This window comes from Apodemus sylvaticus, chromosome 6 (genome assembly GCF_947179515.1).
Source record: "Apodemus sylvaticus chromosome 6, mApoSyl1.1, whole genome shotgun sequence".
NCBI lineage: Eukaryota > Metazoa > Chordata > Mammalia > Rodentia > Muridae > Apodemus > Apodemus sylvaticus.
The window spans coordinates 35,630,340-35,636,345 of NC_067477.1; the positions used below are offsets into that span (position 1 = coordinate 35,630,340).

Below are 6,006 nucleotides of genomic sequence, written 5' to 3' on the forward strand. Positions count from 1 at the left end.
CCTGCAGAGGCTAGAAGAGGGGTGTTACAGTGACTATGAGCCACCATGTGAGTGCTGGGAATTGAACCCGTGTCCTCTGGAAGAGTAGTCAGTGTTCTTAATTGCTGAGTCATTTCTCCAGTTCTCTCTAGTATACATTTTAAAAAAACATTTACTAATATTATTTTATATTTATTGATGTTTTCTTTGTATATATGTGTGTGGACTCTGTGTGTGCCTGGTGCCTACAGATGCCTGAAGAGGGCACTGGAGCCCCCGGGACTAGAGTTATAGTTGTGAGCTGCCACATGGATGCTGGGACTTAAACCTAGGTCCTCCGAGTGAGCGGGTAACGCTCTGGACTACTGACCCATCTCTTCAGGTCCCTAAGATAAAAATTTAAACTACACATGCGGTTCACAGTTTTTGGTGCAGTGAGCAGTACTTTCCAGGTCTTGGTCATTAACTTCTTCAATCCTGAAGGTAATTGGAACAGATATAGCAAAAAGTTACAGGCAGTCAGCTTTTCACATGTGCCAAGTTGAATTCTTCAAAGTATCTCAAAGCCTTTTCTTCCACTGTTAGGTAGTATTTGCACCTTGAAGGTGTGCTAATGAAGAATGCAGGTGCTCCTCAAGGCCTTTGTCATCATAGCCTAGATTAATTACAGGGATCATCTCTCGGATTATTTCTGATATGCTGAGGCTGGGATGCAGTGAAGATTATGCTTAGAATTTTCCTTTGGCTGAGAAATTGTGGATCACTGGTTTCAGAACTGGACTATTAGCTGGTTCTCTCCTTGAAAGCTTGCATGGTGCCCAGAGATGGCCTGGTTCAGGTCTGATAAAGCTCAGGTCCTCTTGGTCCTGTGTATATGGTTGTCATTAGCAACAGGGGCTCATCTTCCACTTCTGAGGGGAAACCAAGGGCAGCAGCAGTATCTATAAGATCTCCCAAATCTATAACTTTGGGAGTTTTTGGATAACCCTGACCAACCACACAAAGCTGCTTTAGTCTGCCCAGATGTGAAATTTTTATTTAAATCATATATATGTGATATATATATATCCATCCGTGTGTATGTGTGTATTTTATTGTTGTTTTGTTTTGTTTTTTTCCTATGTGGAGCCCTGGTTGCCCTGGAATTCACTTTGTAGACCAGGTTGGTCTCGAACTCAGGGATTCATCTGCCTCTGCCTCCAGAGTGCTTATTGGCAATTCAGCGTTGCAGTATAGGGAGCAAAATGTTAGTCAAGAGTTGTGGAAGAAGACCCAACATTCATAACTATGGATGGATTTTGTCCAAGTTTAAAAGCCATAAATAGATGCTCATCATTCACAAATTCCAGGTTTGGTCTCCACCAGTGCATACTGAGAGTGATGGTATAAGTCTATACTCCCAATGCTTGGGAGGTGGAGGCGGGCAGATCTGGGGTTCAAAGTCATCCTTGGTTACGTTCTTGGATCCAGTTTAAGGTCATTCTGGGATACATGAGACTCTATTTGAAAACAAAAGAAAAAAGAAAAACATTGTGAGGCACCTTTGGTTCAGTGTGAGTGTAGAAACTAAGGCTCTAAGAGATTACCCATGAGGCTTTGTGGAGAGAAAATGGTAGACCTAGGTTCTGGACTCACATGGTCAAAGTCCAAAGCTTGTGTGATTCTTTGATGACCTTCAGTTTCTAAATAAAGTAGCTAATTATAAGTCAGGAAACAAAGAGAAGCCAGGCTCCCCGGCTCCAGGGAAAACTTATGGGACAATGTGGCCATCAGTGAACTTGTCACGCTGTGTCTGCAATTGTGTCCTGAGCAGCCCAGGTGAGGCTAGCTCCTTCTGCAGAAGTTTCCTATCTCAAAATAACTTGATGGTAGCTGGCATGGTGGTGCACACCTTTAATTCCAGCACTTGGGAGGCAGACACAGGCGGATCCCTGAGTTCGAGGCTAGCTTCGTCTATAGAGTGAGTTCCAGGACAGCCAGGGCTACACAAACAGACATACACATGGTCATACACATCTACACACACCAGCACCACTAACCACCCACCCTGCAACTTCATGACTGTTTAAGAGCCTCAGACCTGTGAAGAAGAAGTCTGGGAGGAGGACCTAGATGTCTGTACTTCAAAGACATTTTCAAGTAAATGAAAGGACCATTGCTTTGCAAAATGCTATGCATAGTCCTTCATTTAAGATCTGATTTGGAACTTGGACTTCCAGAAAGCTCTTGGGAGAAAGTGGAGAGTTTACTTAAGCCATGCTGCAGGAGTGAGCTTGATCTCGGGGTTCCTTAGGTAGAACTAACAGTTGCATGCTGACTTCTAAATGGCTCCCCAACCTTTAGATTGCTGGAGTTCATCTCAGGTAAAGGATGAACGCAGCTGCAAGCAGATAATGAGCGGGAAATCACAGGAAAGCCAATCAATGATTCTCTCCTTCTTCCTCCTTTTAGCCCGTCAGTGTTATGATGTACCCAGCTGGTCCAGGATCTGGTGACTCCCCAGAGGGCTTCTCTGAACAGCCAAAGCTCCAGCCACAAATTGGAAATGGCACAGCTCCGACACTGGGTACTTCCTTCCTTCTGATCATGACTGGGGCAGGGGACTGAGGGTAGTAGACAGGGGAAGAGAAATTCAAAGAGGTCTTTCATTAGCACAGACTTGATGCAGGAACTGGCCTTCATTTAAGCAACACATACTTTATTCAATCATTAGTCCCTTCTATGTGACTGGCTATGTATATATGTCTCTATCTATGTATCTATGTATCCAAGTATCCTGGGATACATGAGACTATTTAAAAAAAAAAAGAAAAACCCACCCATTGTGAGGCAAACCCACCCATCTACCCACCTACCATCCATTCACCCATTTATCAATCAATCTCTCTCTCTCTCTCACTATTCATCTACATATGCTATGTATGTATGTGTGTATGTATGTATGTATCTATCTATCTATTCACAAGGTCTCATTATGTAGCCCTGGCTCACCTTAAACCCACAATCCACTTAGTCTCCAGAGTGCTACAATTAAAGGTAGGATCTACCATGTTCACATTTAGTTTTATATTTCTGTGAGAAAACACCATGACCGCTGCAATTCTTACAAGAAAGGGTTTATTTGAAGCTTACAATTCCAGAGAGATGAGCCCATGGCAGAGTAGACGCAGCAGGCGGCAGGCAGCAGGCAGCAGGCAGCAGGCATGTGGATGAACAGAAGCTGAGAGTTGAAGGTTCACATCTCAAGCAGCAAAGGGAACTAAGTGAAAATAGCGAGTCTCTTTTTTAAAAATTAATTAATTTTTTATACTCCATGTTTTATCCCCCATCCACCCCTGATTGTTTCACACCTCGTACCTCCTCCCTACCCCCTATCTCCACGTGGATGTCCCCACCCCTCACCCCACCTGATCTCTAAACTCCCTGGGGCCTCAGTCTCCTGAGGGTTAGGGGCATCATCTCTGAATGAACACAGACCCAGAAGTCCCTCTACTGTATGTGTGTTGGGGGCCTCATATCAGCTGGTGTATGCTGCCTGTTTGGTGGTCCAGTGTTTGAGAGATCTCGGGGGTCCAGATTAAATGAGACTGCTGCTCATCCTACTGGATTGCCCTTCTCCACAGCTTCTTTCAGTCTTCCCTAATTCAACAACAGGGGTCAGCTGCTTCTGTCCATTGGTTGGGTGCAAATATCTGCATCTGACTCTTTTCCACAACTTATTGGGTCTTCTGGAGTATGGTCACGATTCGTTCCTTTTTGTGAGCCCTCCATAGCCTCAGTAATAGTGTCAGGTCTTGGGGCCTCCCCTTGAGCTGGATCCCACTTTGGGCCTGTCACTGCACCTTCTTTTCCTCAGGTTCCTCTCCACTTCCATCCCTGTAATTCTTTCAGAGAGGCACAATTATAGATCAGGGTTGTGTCTGTGGGATGGCCCCCCTCTCCCTCATTTGATGCCGTCTTCCTGCCATAGGTGAGCTCTAACAGTTCCCTCTCCCTACTGTCGGTCATTTCATCTAAGGTCCCTCCTTTTGAGTCCCGAGAGTCTCTTACCTCTCAGGTCTCTGGTGTATTCTGGAGGGTCCCCCAATCTCCTATGTCCTGAGGTGGCCTGTTTCCATTTTTTTCTGCTGGCCCTCAGGGCTTCAGTTCTTTTCCCTCACCCGATTCCAGATCCTCTCCCCCCACTCCCTCCCAGTTGCTGTCCACTTCCCCTCCCAGATCCTCCTCCCTCCCCATTTGTGACTGCTTTGTTCTCCCTCCCAAGTGGGACTGAGGCGTCCTCACTTGGCCACTTCAGCTTGTTGACCTTTTTGAGTTCTGTGGACTGTATCTTGGGTACTCTGTACTTTTTAACATCCACTTATTGGTGAGAACATACCATGCTTGTCCTTTTGGGTCTGAGTTACCTCACTCAGGATGACATTTTCTAGTTCCATCAATTTGCCTGCAAAACTCAGGATGTCCGCATTCTTGATAGCTGAGTAGTATTTCATTGTGTAAATGATCCACATTTTCTGTATTCATTCTTCTGTTGTGGGACATCTGGATTGTTTCCAGCTTCTGGCTATCACAAATAAGGCCGCTATGAGCATAGTGGAAGATGTGCCCCTGTGGCATGCTGGGGCATCTTCTGGGTATATTCCCAAGAGTGATATAGCTAGGTCTTCAGGTAGATCTATTTACAATTTTCTGAGGAACCTCCAGATTGATTTTCAGAGTGGTTGTACCAGTTTGCAATCCCACCAGCAATGGAGGAGTGTTCCTCTTTCTCCACATCCTCTCCAATACGTGTTGTCACCTGTGGTTTTGATCTTAGCCATTCTGATTGGTGTAAGGTGGAATCTCAGGGTTGTTTTGATTTGCATTTCTCTGATTACTAAGGCCTTTGAACATTTCTTTAGGTGCTTCTCAGCCATTCGAGAATCTTTCAAAACCTCAAAGACAGTCCCCAGGACAGTTCTCCAGCAAGGCCACACAGCCTAATCCTCCCCAAAGGGCCACTAACTAGGGACCAAGTATTAAAGTGCTGGAGGCAGATGGGGGGACCATTTTACTCAAACTACCACACCGATTAACTTTTAGGTACAGTAGAGATACAGGGCAAACGCACCACCAATCAGACTTGGTTTCTGGTATTGAGGAGTCCTTCCTTTCCTTCCGCTGGGCCACACTATTTTTACCTCATGACAAACAAGCCACCTACCATTCAGTCTTGGTCCCTGATCTTGTGCAGTCCTTTCTCCCTCCTTCCAGTGGGACACGCTCTTTCCCCAGGGCCCGTTTGGACTAGGTGGAATAAGTAGAATGCATACGCGCTTGAAGCAAGGGAAGACGTCATTTGTGACCTAGAATCTGAGCTGGGGAGAAGGAAAGGCCAGTCTTAAGAGGTGCGGGGATGAGGAAGAGTATTCTCCTGTACTTATGGGTCAGAAGGGCTAATTACAGAAGTTATGGTCATCAGAAGTCTTTGCAAAAAGTCCAGTCCTTTTTATTAGAGATGCAGAAAGGATCAAAAAGGGGATATGATATTTCTGAGGTAGACCCCTAGTTAGTGGCAAAAGTGAGAATAAAACAGTGGTTTCTTTTTTTTTTTTTTTTTTTTTTTTGGATTTGGTTTATTTTCGAGACAGGGTTTCTCTGTATAGCCCTGGCTGTCCTGGAACTCACTCGGTAGACCAGGCTGGCCTCGAACTCAGAAATCTGCCTGCCTCTGCCTCCCAGAGTGCTGGGATTACAGGCATGCGCCACCACCACCCGACCAAAACAGTGGTTTCTTAATGATACGTTAGAGACTCCTACGAGCCCCTTAATATTTTTATTATTTATATATTTATTTATTTAAATGAACTTTTAAAGTTAGCATAGAGAGTAATGGGTTTCATGCTAGGCTGTTCTGTTGCCATGGAGGCCGGTGCCTTCTAAGGTACAGCCCCTCCCCTTGCAACCCGCCCCCTTTCTCCACGTTTCCAATAAAGTTGTTGTTGAAGCGACGGTCTGGGACGAGGCCTGGGTGGTGAGGAGGCGGAG

General features: G+C 45.4%; 1 long non-coding RNA gene across 1 annotated transcript in view; it reads left to right on the forward strand.

Annotated features, from left to right (window-relative positions):
• Window positions 1–6,006, forward strand: part of LOC127687090 (uncharacterized) — a 375,067-nt gene that overhangs the window by 187,056 nt on the left and 182,005 nt on the right. The window lies entirely within an intron of this gene.